The 15987-nt window shown below is 39.2% G+C and overlaps 1 protein-coding gene across 7 annotated transcripts in view; it reads right to left on the bottom strand.

Annotated features, from left to right (window-relative positions):
- The window catches only part of ATE1 (arginyltransferase 1), a 201465-nt gene that overhangs the window by 164243 nt on the left and 21235 nt on the right, over window positions 1-15987 (bottom strand). The window lies entirely within an intron of this gene.

Genomic DNA, 15987 nt, shown 5'->3' with positions numbered 1-15987 from the left:
TTTCTTAAATTCATTATTCTCATTCCCATTTGTCAGCAGGTAGCCAAAAGGACCAATGGCCTGTACCGCCTCTTTGGTTACAACTAGATGTCAGACTTGACCAGACACTAAGCTTCAATGAATTTTAAAAGACGACAGCAAAAATCTTATTTACATTTTAGAATATTTAAACCTATGTCTTCCAAGCCATTAAATCTTCATTTTTTTTGCTGATGGAAAGAACAGTGATTTAAAAATTAGCCTAGAATCTCACTAGCTCTTGTTACTTGAGCCACATAAATTACTTGGGCCTTAGTTTTCTACCTGTAAAATGATTTCTGCCTAACTTTCACCAATTTGCATCCTGGGACACACCGAATTCGAGAGACACTCTCTAAAAATGACTCCATGGCCAAATAAGTTTGGGGAGTGCTACATACTACACTGCTGTCTCACCTTCCCTTCCCCATCCTTTAGCATTACATGGCACACCGATAAAGGCTGAGAACTCTTGCAGTTAAAAACAAAAAACTCTAGAACAGGAATAAGTTCTAGGCATCTGAAGCACAGCATTGCAATCATACACAATTCTGTACTCTATACTAGAAAGCTGCTAAGAGAGTAGATTTTAAATGTCCTCACCATGAGAAAAATGGTACATATGTGATATGATGGAGGTGTTAGCTAAGAGTAAGGTGCTAATCACATTGTAGCATATGTGGATCAAATCAATATGTCATACACCTTAAAGTTACATAATGTTACAAGGCAATTAAATCTCAATAAAGTTAGAAAAACAGAAGCAGAAACCCTTCAACTTCATTTAATCTACTGCTTTCCATCTTCATTTAATCTAGTTATATGACCAGGGAGTTCTGCTCATTTTTTGGTTTGTTTTTAATTTCATGCAACATTTATACATTCCACAGAACTAATATTCCATAAAACTCACCCAGAAACACGGGCCCCTGTGAGCTCTGACTCATTTCCCCCAGTCTGTACTGAAAATACTCAGTATGGCTGTTTAGTGTCAGAAAACTCTAATACAAACTATCAAGAATCGCTGACCCTTTTTTCCTCCCTTTTAAGAGTTATGGTTCCTACCCAATAATATCAGTCAGGGGGATCCTTGCAAGATTTGGCACTTTGGATTGATGAATGGGCTCACGCTCAAATCAATACCATGGAAGGAACTATAACAAAATGCCTCTTGAAAGATTCCAATATCTGCCCAGAATCACAAAAGCCCATAATACTAACACACAGAGCTATCTGTAAATGTTTTACTCTGAGTGTCGATTCCACAGTTTGCTAACATATATCCTAATTAGTGAGCTATTTCAATGCATATTCTTCTACGACTTATAAATCCCCAATTTCTAAGAGCAATAGGGCTTTGGGCTATCATCAAATTATTCACTAATACCTCATGTGTTCCTCATAATAGTTTTACAAACAGTAGCTTTATATCTATTAACACAAATAGTATACATCTGAACTTATTAAAAACTCATTATTTACTACCTCCAACTTAGTATTTGTTTCTAAAATTAAAAGGTTACGTTTGCAATATAAATCTACAAATGCAGGTAAGAATATAGTAATTCTACAGCTTGAAGAGCTGCACTCAAAGACAATGGCGCCTATAAGAATCCTGTTGCTCTTCAACATCGCCGGCAGCAAACAAAACCGCCATAAACACAGTTCCACGTTAAATGCAAAGAAAAAGAAGTTCTTGGCAAAGTCATCGAAAGGAACACCCACTGAAGAAAGAGTCAAGCGCTGGAGACCTTCTGTGCTGAGACCAGAACCATCCTCTTCTGATGGGAGAACCCTTCTTCCCCAGGACCCTAACCACCTAAAGACCTACTTGTTCACAACATTAAACTGAGGACTTGCGCACGAAATATGACTGTATCTCATAAAAGCGTGGGAAAATTATAAAAGTGTATTTAAGGGAAAATGTACCTTATTATGTTTTTTAAGTCAGCATTGGGACCAAAGTTTTAATATAAATAAGAAAACCCTTTAAATCTGTTGCTTTCTTAATCTGTAAACTGAGTGCTCAGAAATGCATCGAAACTGAGAAGTTTTAAAAACTGCACTCTTCTTTTTGCCTTTCTGGGTTCTCCCTCTTTTTGGTGGCCTTTTGGGGAGGCTCTTTTGGTCCCTTTGGTTGTTGTGCTGGGACCATGTGCCTCCTTGGGGCATACTTTGTCTTTCCAAAATATATATTTTAACAAAACTATTAAATCTAAAAAAAAGTAAAAATAAAAATAAAAAAATTAAAACTGCATTATTCTAAAAATAATATTTTCCTAGTATCGGTATAGTTATTTCCAGATTAGGAAAAAATATTTAGAATACACATATACATGAAAGAACTCATAACCAGAGAATAGAGAAAAAAACTCTCACAATAAAGAGAAAGGGATGAGAGCCCAATTTTTAAAAGTGGGAAAAACTCTTAAAAGACACTCTGCAAAAATGAGTATATTCAAATAGCCAAAAAATTTATGAAAAGGTGCTCACTTAGTCATCAGCAAAATGCAAATTAAAATCCCAATACAATACGACAATGTACCCTGCAGAAAGGCTAAAATGGAAATGTCCGACAGTAACAAGAGTCGGTGAAACCGCGAGACCGCGAGACCCCTCAAACGGCACAACCACTACGGCAAACAGGCCATATGAACAAATGATGTTCACCCATGAGCAAGCAGTGTAACTCCCAGGTAGGCAGATATACCCAAGAGAAGTGAGTGTTATGTACATATATAAAAACGTTCACAGCAGCTTTATTCGTAATAGTCAAAAACTGGAAACAAGCCACATGCCCATCGACAGCAGAACAGACTAACCGTGCAGTGCCCACATGGTGCGATACCACGCAGGGCTGCAAGAGAACCACTACTGCGCCCTGGAGCTGAATGTGAGAGAGAGAAGGCTGAGTGAAAAAAAAGAGACACAGAAGAGGATATGACACTTGATTACATTCCCACGAAGCTCGAGAACATGCCAGACTATGGCGACAGAAGTCAGATCGGCGGTGGCCGCTCGGTGGGACACTGAGTAGGAAGGGGCGGGAGGGAGCCCTCCAGCTGGAAATGTGCTCTCAGCCTGGGTGGTGACCACAGAGTGTGCGCATATGCAAAAACTCAACAACTAAGAGTTATACACTTCATTGCATATAAATTTTAAAAATAATTTCGAAAAAGGAAACAAAAAGAAGGAACCACTGAGTTCCTCCTGAAGATTTTCCCTTAAAAATCATTGAAAGCACAGAATTTTACAGTTAGAAGTTATCTTGGCAATTATCTAGTCCAACTTTGTATTTTACATCTTGATAAACTGAGGTCCAGAAAGGTTACATGACTTTACAATAATATTTAGCAAAACTAGGATTAGAACCTAGGAATCGGTGCCAACCTACGATTCCCTTCATTGTACCAAAGGCTAAATACCGCCACTGATCAGAACTCACTAGAAGGCAATGAAAGGCAGAGGCACTAACCGCTCTCAGCGTTATAAAACGATACTAGACTATGGTGATCAACAGGTGTTCCACAAGAAAACAAAGTACTGACTGACAAGTCTACAACAAATTCGGCCAACGAAGGGCAAAAAGAATGAGGGGGATTAAAAAAAAAAATGTTCACGAGCGACACAGATAGGGAGGTGCCCATGCCTTGTGCTCCAGCCTCGCCACGGTCCCCACTGTTCTGTGAACAGGTCATGCACTCGCGCATCAACCTGAGAAGTATCTCCTGCAGACGCACACGCGCCCTTCGTCCAGGTGTCCGCCAGGGAGCCGCTGTCGTCAGGGCCCCCTCCCGATACCCTGGTCCAACATCGCCAGCACGACTCTATCCCTCACCTCTGTTCATTTCCTGTTAGCGCAAATCACTGTCGCTGTGTTGCATGCTGCATTGCGTATTTCCTCACTAGCTTCTGTCTTGTTAACGGGGCTGCACCCCCAGTATCTAAAGTAATGCCTGGCACAGAGGAGGAATGCAATGAATATTTGCTGTTTAAATGCCTCCGAATTAATCGATTCATAAACAAATAAATGTTCACACTTTCTTTTTCCCTACGTCTCCTCATGGCCCCCTGGCTACTTTGCAGAACTGCGACAGAGAAGCGTCACCAGTAACCAGGAGCTGGTGTCACTGCAGAAGCAACCTGTGGCCCTCTTGTTATATCTTTTTAGGAACACCCGTCAGTCCTTTAATTTCCTGCAGGGAAACTTGGCAGAGACTGAGGACAAAACTAGGTTATCATTTAAACGACACTAAGTTGGGTAAAAGAATTCAAATTGACCTTGAAAAATTGAGGGGCCTCCAAAATCTGAATGACATGAATTAGAGATAAGCAGAAAATGCCACAAAACCTAGACATAAAAATTAGAAGAAAACCACACACGACAAAATTTATTTTAAAAGCCCTCTGTTCAAAATACTAATAGAATATCTTACCAACAACTATTAAAAACTAAAACCTGATTATATTAATAATGGTTATTGATACTGCTTGCATACTTAATCAGACCAACTGGCTCCAAGCAAGATCAAATATCTCCACGTGATGACAGTTTCATTTATTTCCAGTAACTTTTAATATTATTAGTATTTTAACATTTTCAACATTAATGCAAACCTATGAAAAGAAGTTCTTGAATGTACTATAAGTTTATTTTACTCGTCAGCTAAAATGTACAACAGACCAGGACTTCTTCATCTCTGCATCCCTAAAATCTCCCACAGAGACTGGAACATACCAGGAATTAAATGTTTATACGGTTGGTTGAATAGAAGAATCACAGCCAAAGAGAAAGAAACATGGGAGCCATTCTAAGTATGAAATTTTGAACTATTTCTAAAATGACTGTCACAGAAAAGCTTGTATGTGTGTGTATCATATTTACATACCTACACAAATATATTCCCTACTTTTACACATCCTTAAAGGAAGAATTATGCTTTGGATAAATAATCGTGTATATAATTTTTTACTTTTATAACTACTGACCAGAAGAAAACCAACTACTTTTTAATCCTGCAAGCAGTTACCTAAAATTATTTGGCATATTAAATGAATTACCACAGCAAAAACACAACTTTCCTTGTTTAGATCAGTCATCAATAGGTAGTATTGTTCACTTGTCAAGTCATTACTAGGAGGTCATAAAACTCGAAGCTTCTCAGATTTAATGGAAAACGCAGACCTAAAACACAACTAGAGACAAATGGTGTTCACGATGTTATTCCCATCACATGAGCTTCGCACTCACTAAAACGTGGTTAAACCGCTGTAGGTGAATTTCTCAATGCTCAGAAAACTAAAGCAGCTTTTACTTATTACAGAAAACAACTGTCCAGAGCTTTTGACATCATTTGAATTTTCCCTTTGCTTCGCGTCACAAGTTTCAAGAACATTATTTTCTTTTGATCAGTTTTCCGTTTGGCGACGAGTTCTCTCTCCAGCTGTTTCTTAAGAACAGTCAACTCAGCTGCTCATTCATTCGGCGACTGCTCACTGGGTCTCTGCCATCCCGGGCGCGCTGCTGGGCAATGTGTGTTTCTTCTGACTCTGGCACAGTATTTTTATAAGTCGGTGTAACAGCACAAAGTATACTATAGATTATGGGTGTCTAATAAAGCTAATTTTTCAAAAGGCAAGATCTGCTCTAAGAATAAGCAAGAAGCTCAATCACCAGAGTAAAAAACCAGAAACATCCATCATCCCTGTCTCCTGTTCTAAGTAAAGCAGTTAAGAAATACACGTCTTCGCCAAATAATACCTTTTATAGGATTTGTGACAGAAAACTAATTTAGAGACTAAAATTGCAAACTTATGAACCAAACTGAACAGATCTGAATATTACTTTTCTCTTTTGAAAGGACTAATTCTAACCTAATATTAAAATTTAAAACACGTGACACCTTTTAACTGGATGGCCAGAAGTATCACTGATTTGCCCTCAGTGTCTCTGATGATTCCTAATGGTTTAGCATCATGTGCACTCCAGCAACCAAAGTTTAGTCAATGACTATTTAGCCAAGCACCTTTACCTTTAATCCTCACGACAAACCCCAATGTACTATTCCCTGCCCTTGTTTACAAATGAGGAACCTGAGGTGAAGAAAGCTGAAGAATGAGGAACTTGCTCAAAGCCACACAGGTAATACAGGTGGGGAAGCTGAGACTTAACGCAGGAATATCTGATCAGAGCTCACACTGTCACCAGTGATGCTACTCGGCCTTCGTGTTATCTATATTCTTACCTAAAATGTACGGAACTATAAGCATAACAAGCACTGTCTGGCAGTACTGGTATCATCGTCACACCATTCGACCCCAGAAATTTACCACTGTGCACATCTCTCCTCATACAGGTGGTTAATCAAGAATCAACACCCATTTCGTGCCAAACATTCCATTTGACACCTAACATTCCATTTCGTTCTCTCATTCCTTGACTTCTGGAAAATACAAGTATGTACACATTAACTGTAATAGTTATTGTTACACTTATATTAAGTTGTAACTTACCTAGAAGTCAATTATCAAGCTACTCTAGAATTTCAGACATTCAAATCAGACATAAAACTCCCAAAGAAAGCAATACAAGTCACAATAAAAATCAAAAAGGCATTTCCCAGTGCTTATGTCCCCAGCTCACAGCAGAGTCCCTCAAGGTCTTTCGGCCATTTTCTCCTTGACTGTTACTTTACTAGCAATAAACCTGGCGCTCCAATTTCCAAGATACTTACGAACACTTCCACGCCTCCCTTACCCCTGGCTCTACCTTCCCGCTGACCCGACGCTGTAATTTACTCACTTATCATGCTTCCTGTTTAATGCCTGTCTCTGACTCTCCCTCCCCTAGAACGTGAGCTCCACAAGAGCGAGGGATCCTTATCTCATTTCCTCATTTGCTAACTGTGCCAAATGCCTCTCAAACAGTACCTGGCACACACTATGTGCTCAATAAATATTTTAAAACACACATTAAAAAACCACAAATCAGAAATGGAAAGAATGTTAAAACTAGACAAACACACACAGAATTGACAGCAAAAACAAGACAAACTAACACAGAATTGACAGCAAAAACAGAAAGGAGAAAAGATTAAAACAGAGTCACTTCAGAGGGAAAAGCGGTCATCCGAGGGCATGTGGCACATGGAAATAAAAGACAGGACATTACTAATGGGCAAATCCTGCTCAGCACTCAATTTGAGAAGATGGGAAAGAATGCAATACATGTGGGAAAAACTGTCATTTTACATGATTTGAGAACATAAAGTTTTAGTAATAAAGATGCTTCAATTATCTGGAAAATTTGCTTCTGGTGAACTTCCATTCACTGATATCAGTTATTCTATATGAATTCTTTAGGCTCACTGTAACTTTTTCTTATGGCAATATGTAGTCCAGTGTAAAAAGCACTGAAATTTGTAGACATTACTCTGCCACTAGTCACCCAAGTTATCTTGGACAAATTACCTTAATTCTCTATAATCACTAAGATCCTTTTGTCTCTAATGTTGTATAATGGTATGATTTTCTGATGACACAAGTTTTTAGAAATTATTGATCAAAATAAACTTTAAGAAAAAATGTTTCCCACTACTAGCTTTAATTTAAATCAACCCCTTTGCAGTTCCCCCCAAATTACCATTATGCTGGGGATACACAGTGACTCTGCTCTAATTTATTTAAATAAATGATTCAAAAGCTTTGGTATTGAACTACTCAGTCTTACAACACGTTCTAAGACAGACTACAATACAAAAGTGCCCTGACTTAGGGGTTGCTCATAAAAGTGGCTTTTTTGATTGAATTGCACAAATAATTTCCTAAGCCCTCTACTTTGTTCAAACAAGTTAGCCCTGGCCTCAAAAATATGGAGAAAAAAAATTTCAAAATGCTCAGAGTTTGCCTTCATTCAAATTTTGTTAATTATATGACAAGAATTCATAAAATAGTACATGCCTGTCTGGTTTGTTTGCATAACTAAAGGAAAGTGTCAGTCTGATACAGTGACTAATTTTCTAAACATAAGTTATTACTTTCAGATACACGGAATAAGACTATTAAGAAGGAAAAATGAAGCTGAAAGCTTCTATGAGTTAAGTTCAGGAAAATAGTGAAATCTTTAACAAGCAAAGAAGCATTTGTTAATTACCATATTCAATGCCTCAATGGCAAAGGAAAAGCATTTCTCCATATCTCACAGGCTGTGGACACAGCTTACACGCCCCGCACAGGACCAGGGCTGAGCCAGGGTCAAGGCACAAACCGGTGCCGGACCTAGAGCACCACCTGGTGGTTGGCGTGAGACCACAACCCAGGAATCTATTATCTCCTTGGATTTCTCCGTAAGGTCAGAATGGACCCATCGTGACTTTTCCCCCTTTCACTACCACGTTTGCTGACTGACCATGTACGCCTGAATACAAAACTGCTTTCCCCAAAGTAAGCATCCACCAGAAGTGGAGGTCTCCTTACATTTGAGTCTCTCACAGGAAGTTCTCTGAATTTAGGAAATAGCGCTTCCCATGAAATAACCTTAATCACTCTGAGTTTCAAATTTAAATGAAATCACCTGATGAAATCAGAAAAAAGTACAGAAAAAATGGCAATTTCAGGAAAATGTTTTTAGATAATCCGACAAACAAAAAGTTGAGACATAAGGCTATACTGGCAGTATTGAGGCTGAGTGATGGGCCCAGGTGCACTGTACTCTACCCATCCCTGACTGCAAAATTTTCCTTGAAATTTCCAATTTTAAAGTTTTTTTAAATTAAAGAGCAAATATATCATTCAGATTGAGTTATTAATCCTAAGACTATGACTTGCAAATACTTGAACTTCTTTCAAAAAAAGCTTAACCTATAACTGCTCTAAAAAACCAGTTTGTTAACCTTTTTCTCTTTAAGCCTTTTAAAGATTCCTTTAAAAATAAACGTAACATTGTGAACATCATGATTACCTACAAGCATGCAGAGAAAGCCTGCCCCGACGATATTTGACTGGGTACCTGTGGCCTGGGATAACACTTCCACCAGCTTCGGCGGCGGGCTCGGCGGGCTCGGCGGGCTCGGCGGCCTCAGCGGGCTGCTGTGCTGTAAGCGATCTGAACAGTCTACGCCAGATGTGGCTCCAGTGCCGACAAAGACACTAGCAGGTGATAAACCATTTTCACCTTCAATGATTGTTCTCTGGTTCCTAACTTGTGAATGTGTGACAGAGCGGAAGGAGAAATGAAAACAGGGAATGGGGTGGCTGTGAGCCTGAGAACCCCACTCTGTCTAACTGGACAGGGAGTGGGTATGCCAGCGAAAGCAAATCCTTCCGCGGTCAGATCTTTAATGGAAGCTCATCAAAAGCAGGCAGGCGTCCACTGCAGATAACAAAGTGTGGGGCAAACAGTTCAAGAAGGGTTCTAGTCAACACAACAGAAGGAGAATGAAGTCAATGGGGGTGGCTGTCAAACCTTTCACCCCAGCCCCGAGGGTCACAGGCAAGGAAAGGCGGGGTAGTAACAACGATGCCATCAGTGAGCCCTCCCTGGTTGACACTGGATACACCCCAACACATGACCACACAGTGACTGATAAGCAAAGCACTCAAGACGAGCTTACCTTCCATCTTCCCCCACTACACTTCAGGTAAAAAAAGACTCAACCTCACAACAGAAGGAAGGATAGGAACATACATCTCTAAAACTTAAATCAAATTTCCTTTCATCCTATAACAATGCAACTATGATATTATGTACACACATATATACACAAAATCACATCACATGCTTGTCCTACAGAGGGGGAACGGGCACACCATTAGCCTACTTCTGCTATGCAAATGGAACACTTCTCATGAACCAGCTGGACAAGGTCTGATTTCTTAATTAATTAAATCACCATTTTGCAGTCCCTCCCACTTTCCCATAACTACTGATTCAGGCAAAGAACATCAAAAGATGCTAAAATGATTAGATGATAGGCTGTTGGGGGAAAAAGTTATTCAATATCTCAACCACATAATCCCACAGATTACTTTTTAAATAGTAAGGATATGTGCCTTTATGATGGAAAAATCTAATTACAAAAGTGAAAATGTCACTGAATAGAGATCTGATGGCTGCCATCCACTCAAGTGAGCAGACCTAGCATCACACATAAGGGACAAGGTGGGGGGGGGACAAATAAAGGACAAGATGACATTATGTGCCATCTGACATGATACAACTGGACAAAAAAGCTGGCACAACCCCTAAAAAACTGTTTGGCAATCTCTAAAAGGCTGGACATCTGCATACCCCAGACACAGCAATTCTGCCTAGACAGACACCCAACAGAAATGAACCCATGTGTCTGCCAAGACATGTCCGAAGATGTACACGTGTGGCTCTCTTCACAGCAGCCTCAAACCAGGAGCTACTCAAACTCTCATCAACAGCAGAAACTGATGAATTACGGTATATTCATAAGGTGAACACTATACAGCAGAGACTGAACAATCTACAACATGTGGTAACATATATGAACTGCACTAACAATGCTGCATGAAAGAAACCGCAAGAGTACACAAATACAGTTCTATTCACACAGAGCATAAAACAGGCAAAACTTCTACAGGTTTGCATGTCAAGAGAGCACCGGCAGTGGCTGGGAAAGGAGGGGAGGAGACTTCTGAGAGGCCAGTAGAAGTCGACTTCTTGATCTGAGAGCCAGTTTCAAGTAAGTTCAATTCATAAAAATTCATGTATCTGAACACTTCCGTGTAGTTTTGTATATAAAGCATATTTTATAAAGCTTTTTTTTTAAGTACACATCACCTATGCCTAAAAACATTTAAGCTGCATCCAATCACTAAGAAACACTCGAATCCCAAATATAAGGCAGTCTAAAGACAAATGGCCTAGACTGTTGAAAAATATCTGTCATAAGAAAAAAATAAAAAGACTAAAGAAAGTTAAACCATCTTATAAATATGACATAAACATAATAGTTCATGCAATGCATGAAACTTCACTGGATACTATATATTTTTAAATGCTATAAAAAGTATTTTTGGTATAATTGGAAACATCTGAATATGAATTCTGCTATTAACAGAGTTTATTAATTTTTTAAGAATGATAAACACTGTGGTTATGTAGAATAGACTTTTTCTTAGGAGAAGCATGCTTAGTATTTACAGGTGATGTGTTATCCACAGCTTCCTACCAAATGGTTTCAGTAAAAAAAGAAAGAAAAAGAGAATGTGACAAACTTAACAACTGATGAAATTTGGTGAACATCTATAGGTGTTCATTGTATTCTTTCAGCTTTTCTGTTCATAAATTTCAAGTTTCAAAGTAAAAAGTTGAGGAGAAGTCAGTATCACAAAAATATAAAATAGAAGCTGTTCTAGAGGTAAAAAATCTAAAATAACAACTATAATACATGAACCTAGATTAGATGCTGATTTTTTAAAAATGAGAAAACAGATGTAAAACATAAATACAAACGTAAATATATTACATGATATTTATAAATTATTGTTAACTTTCTTGTGTGTAAGAATGACAGTACATTTTGAAAAGCACATCTTATTTTCAGAGATGGCAGCTAAAGAATTTAGGAGTAAAATGTCATACTGTGCATTATAAAATAAAACGATTCATACACAAAAAAGATAAAGCACACATGGAAACGGTCACCACTGCTGTACCTAGGTGATGACTGTACAGGTCACCAGCACACTATTCTTTCCATTTTCCTTTATGTTTGAAAGTCTATCATGAAATTTGGAAAACAACTGAGTCAGTGCTTCAGAGGTGTGAGGAGACTACTGGAGCCCTGAGCACAGTCCGCTTTTCAAATTGCTCAAAAGAGCTGAGATCGACTGTAATTATTCTACAGAACCAACGGCACTAAATAAACATTTATGTGCTATAATATCGACAAAATTTCAGCTAGAAATCCCACATTTATATCATATGGAATTACTGGTATTTTCTAAAACAAAGATTCTTAAAAGCTGGTTTCATATTGTAGTACACAAAGGTAGGTCACAAATTATTCTCGTTTTCATTTATATTGTATTATTTTCTGAAAATCCATCTACCTGCATGATCGAAAATAGTAATAGAAACAAACATGCTAATTTATGCAGTCCTACACAAACTCACCATCTTCAATGATACGCTACTTTTCTAAAGATGTTAGTAAAAAGAACTGAATTCCTGTTTTGGATATCATAGCAATCTGTATTTATTTATCTTCTCATCAAATCTCTCAAAAAATAATCTATTTATCTTCTCATCAAATCTCTCAAAAAATTTTCGAGATGTTTAAATGATTATTTTACGGTTAGCAACAGAGTCAAAATGGATTTTATGCACTGATATGGTTGCTTCGAGTCCCCAAGTTAGTATGCTGACTTATTTAAATGTCTTATGAGAGCAAAAAATGTATTTTCTTAAACATAATTAAATTAGTTTTGCCTCTTGTATTAATAAAACCACACCACGGTGAGCTGCTGCATGGAGCCCCGAAAGCAAGTCAGGAGAACTGTCACACTTTTCAAGAAAAGTTTCTTTGGCTTTCCTTTCTGCCTCTGAGCACAGGAACGCTGGCCATTTACTCATGCAGAAATCTGTCATCACGTACAAGGCGAAATTACTTTTGTACTCCATGACAAGAATTAGGTTCCTTCAATATGAAATACTCGGAAACTCTTAGCTCTCCCTCCATTCCCAACTCCACAGACATCCTCCTTCACGCTAAATACCAAATCCTTGCCGCCGCCGCCACCTCCTCAGTTTCTGCTGCGGCCTCTCCCTACCATTGCTCACGTCGAGTTCCATCACGCACCTCACTTGGCTCTGCCCGCAGTCTCATCCCTTCCGAATAAAAACCTCCCACACAAACCCACCGCCAAAGGGGCATTCGGTACCAGGGAGGATTCTGGAATGTCCGACATCGTGGGGACCATCCTACTCCTTTTAACCCATTTCCCGTTTGCCCCGAGATTACTCACCGGCAGCGCCTGCAACTGCAGGATTCGCCCCGAGATGACGTGAATGAGAGCCCTGACCTCACCCCCAAAGTGTGCCACGAAATACCTCGCTTTTATTATTATTTTCGCATCACTCTAGTATATCGATAGTCTTTGGAAACAAATGACATTCTATTTAAAGCACCCTGGTTTTAGTAGTGGTGTTTCCACTTACAAAATATAGTAATTCTTGATCGCTGAAAAGATCAAATCCTAGAAAACGTAGCATTCCCATGCATGTTAACAGTTCTTGAACAGCTGTTAGCCAAAGATTCATTTGATGAATCCGATTTATGTTAGGATTAGAGACAAGTTCTGTTTAGAAATTACTCCAAGAAGTTTTTATATTTTATTTTCACACTGAAAACCAGTCAGATTTGCTTCAGCCTCAAAGAGTATGTTTACGTAAAGTTAAATGGACGCTGGCGGCGAGCTGCACTTTGTTTTTTTTCTAAACAGAAAATGGGTTAAAACACGCAGTTGAGATAAAGACCCTCCCTCTACCTAAGCGCCTGGGTGGGACACGGGATCACATGCCAGGCCCCGGACGAGCAGGCATTCTCATAAGTGTGCTGACAACCCTGGGAGGAATCCCTCTGGAGAGAAATTCATCCTCGACCCAGCACCTGGAAACCTATAGCGAAGACAACTGACAGAAATACAAAAACTTCTATGCACACGGGCACTCACTGCAACACTGTGCAAGCGTGAAAGGCTGGAAACAGACACATGGCCATCAATAAATGTCTGAAAAACATGATGGTAGTTGTATGAAGACTACGAGGTAGGAAATGAAGGTCTCTCCATGGACTGCTATGCAGTGACCTCCGAGACATACACAAGGCTGGCACACTCCAGCTGTGTAAGGAAGAGGCGGAGCTGTGTGCACGTACGTGTGAGTGTATGTGTAAGTGATATGGTATGCACTACAAACGCGCATATATACACACGCCGACATAAAAACACGCGTGGAAACATCTCACACGCACAGATACCACATATATGTTTGCTTGTATTTTAAAACAGAATCAATAGAAGGAAACAAAATTAATTCCAAGACAAATGATTCCATTCCTTTAAAAACTGCTATCAAAAATGAGGGAAATTTGTTCTAAATTAAAAGATGTTTCAGAGCATGTCAACCAAGTGTGATTTATAGACCTTACATGAATCCTGAGTCAAACTAACTATTATTAAAAAGGCATTTTTAAGACAACTAAAGAAAATCAAACATGAACTGGGTATTAGATGTATAATTATTAAATTTGCTGAGGGTGGTTATGGTATTGTAGTTATACGTTTTTGAAAGTTTTTTTTAGAGATTTCTTTTTAAAAAAAAAAAAAACTGTTTTCTTATTATATAAAGAAATTAGGTCATTTGCCTTATAGAATTGTCCGAGTGTCATTTTAACATATTCCTTTATTCCTTGTATTTTTTGTGAACTGATTATTGTACCTAGAAGCTGATAGATTCAAGTTCAATTTTGTAAGAATATTCCACACGTGGCACTTTATTCTTCTTATATATTGTCCTGCTGTGGAGAATGCTCCTCTCTCTCTCTGTCCTGACAAACACTCATCATTTCACATTTGGCTCAGATGTCACCTCTTTCAGAAAAACCTCGTACCCTGAAGTCCCACACTCTGCTGGCTTTCCGTACTAATCCAATAGCTAACTCTACCAGCACTGGTCTTGCTTACCTGCCTATCTTCCCAATTACACTGTGAACATCTTAGGCATTGGGCCTAGTCTGCGGGAATGGACTCCACAGAGGCCTGAAGCCTACGGGAGGGAATCCTGGCAAAGCGATCTTTATTTTACTGGTAAACATATCAGATCCGGTCAGCATGTTCCGGCCCAACTATCACACCCAGTAAGCAAGTCGGCACGAAGCCAGAACCTCCAAGGTGGGAGGAAGGACTACTGTTCAGAAAGAAGTGGGACTCCCTGAGGACATTGAAAGGTGCTTCCTGCACCTGGCAGGACCCTTAGGACCCGTCAGTGCAATCGTCCAGGGCTTCACGTCTCAATGGAGGACTAATGGAAGCGCTTCTCAAATGGCAGCGTGCGCACGAATAGCCTGGAAACCAAGTTCGAAATGCAGATTCTGGTTCAGGAGGTCTGAGCGGGGGCCAAAGAGTCTGCATTCCAGACACTGTTGGTCTGCGTGCCACGCTTTAACCAGCAAGGCTCTGGGAGACCAGAAGTCAGCCCTCTCAGGAAACGTGCGGCAGTAATTCCTTCCTTGTAATCACTGCTTTTAAGCTAACATACTGTCATTAAAAAAAAGAAAACCAAACAAATCAAAACTTTAATTCTTCTGCATCTGTTGGCATCTTTCTTCCAACACACCACTGTCCCACCGTAACAACTGTGCAATCTCTTATTCTTCTAAATATCTCCAGCCTAGAGGTTGGGAAGATGGCAGACTAGGTAAAAGCAGGGTTCGTCTCCTCCCAGGTCCTCAGTGAAATTACAACCTAATTATAAAATAATCAACGTGGAGAATTGCCTGAAGTCCAGCTGATTGTAACACCTACATCTGATAATATAAAGGAGCCACATCAAAGTCGATGTATCTCCTCGGGCAAGGGACACAAAAGAAAAAATAAACAAATGGGACTACATCAAACTAAAAAGTTTTTGTACAGCAAAGGAAACTATCAACAAAACAAAAAGAAAACCACTGGGAGAAGGTATTCGCTAATGATACATCTGATAAGGGGTTAATATCCAAAATATATAAAGAACTTATATAACTCAACAACAAACAAACAAACAATCCAATTAAAAAATGGGCAGAAGACCTGAACAGATACTTCTCCAAAGAGGAAATACAGATGGCTAACAGACATATGAAACAACACTCAAGGTCACTAACCATCAGAGAAAAGCAAATTAAAACCACTATGAGATAGCACCTCACATCTGTCAGAATGGCTATCATCAGTAAA

The sequence above is a fragment of the Pteropus medius genome, unplaced genomic scaffold (assembly GCF_902729225.1).
Source record: "Pteropus medius unplaced genomic scaffold, Ma_sr-lr_union100, whole genome shotgun sequence".
Lineage (NCBI taxonomy): Eukaryota > Metazoa > Chordata > Mammalia > Chiroptera > Pteropodidae > Pteropus > Pteropus medius.
The sequence above is the reverse complement of the archived record's forward strand: the minus strand, read 5'-3'. Positions and strand labels throughout refer to the sequence as shown.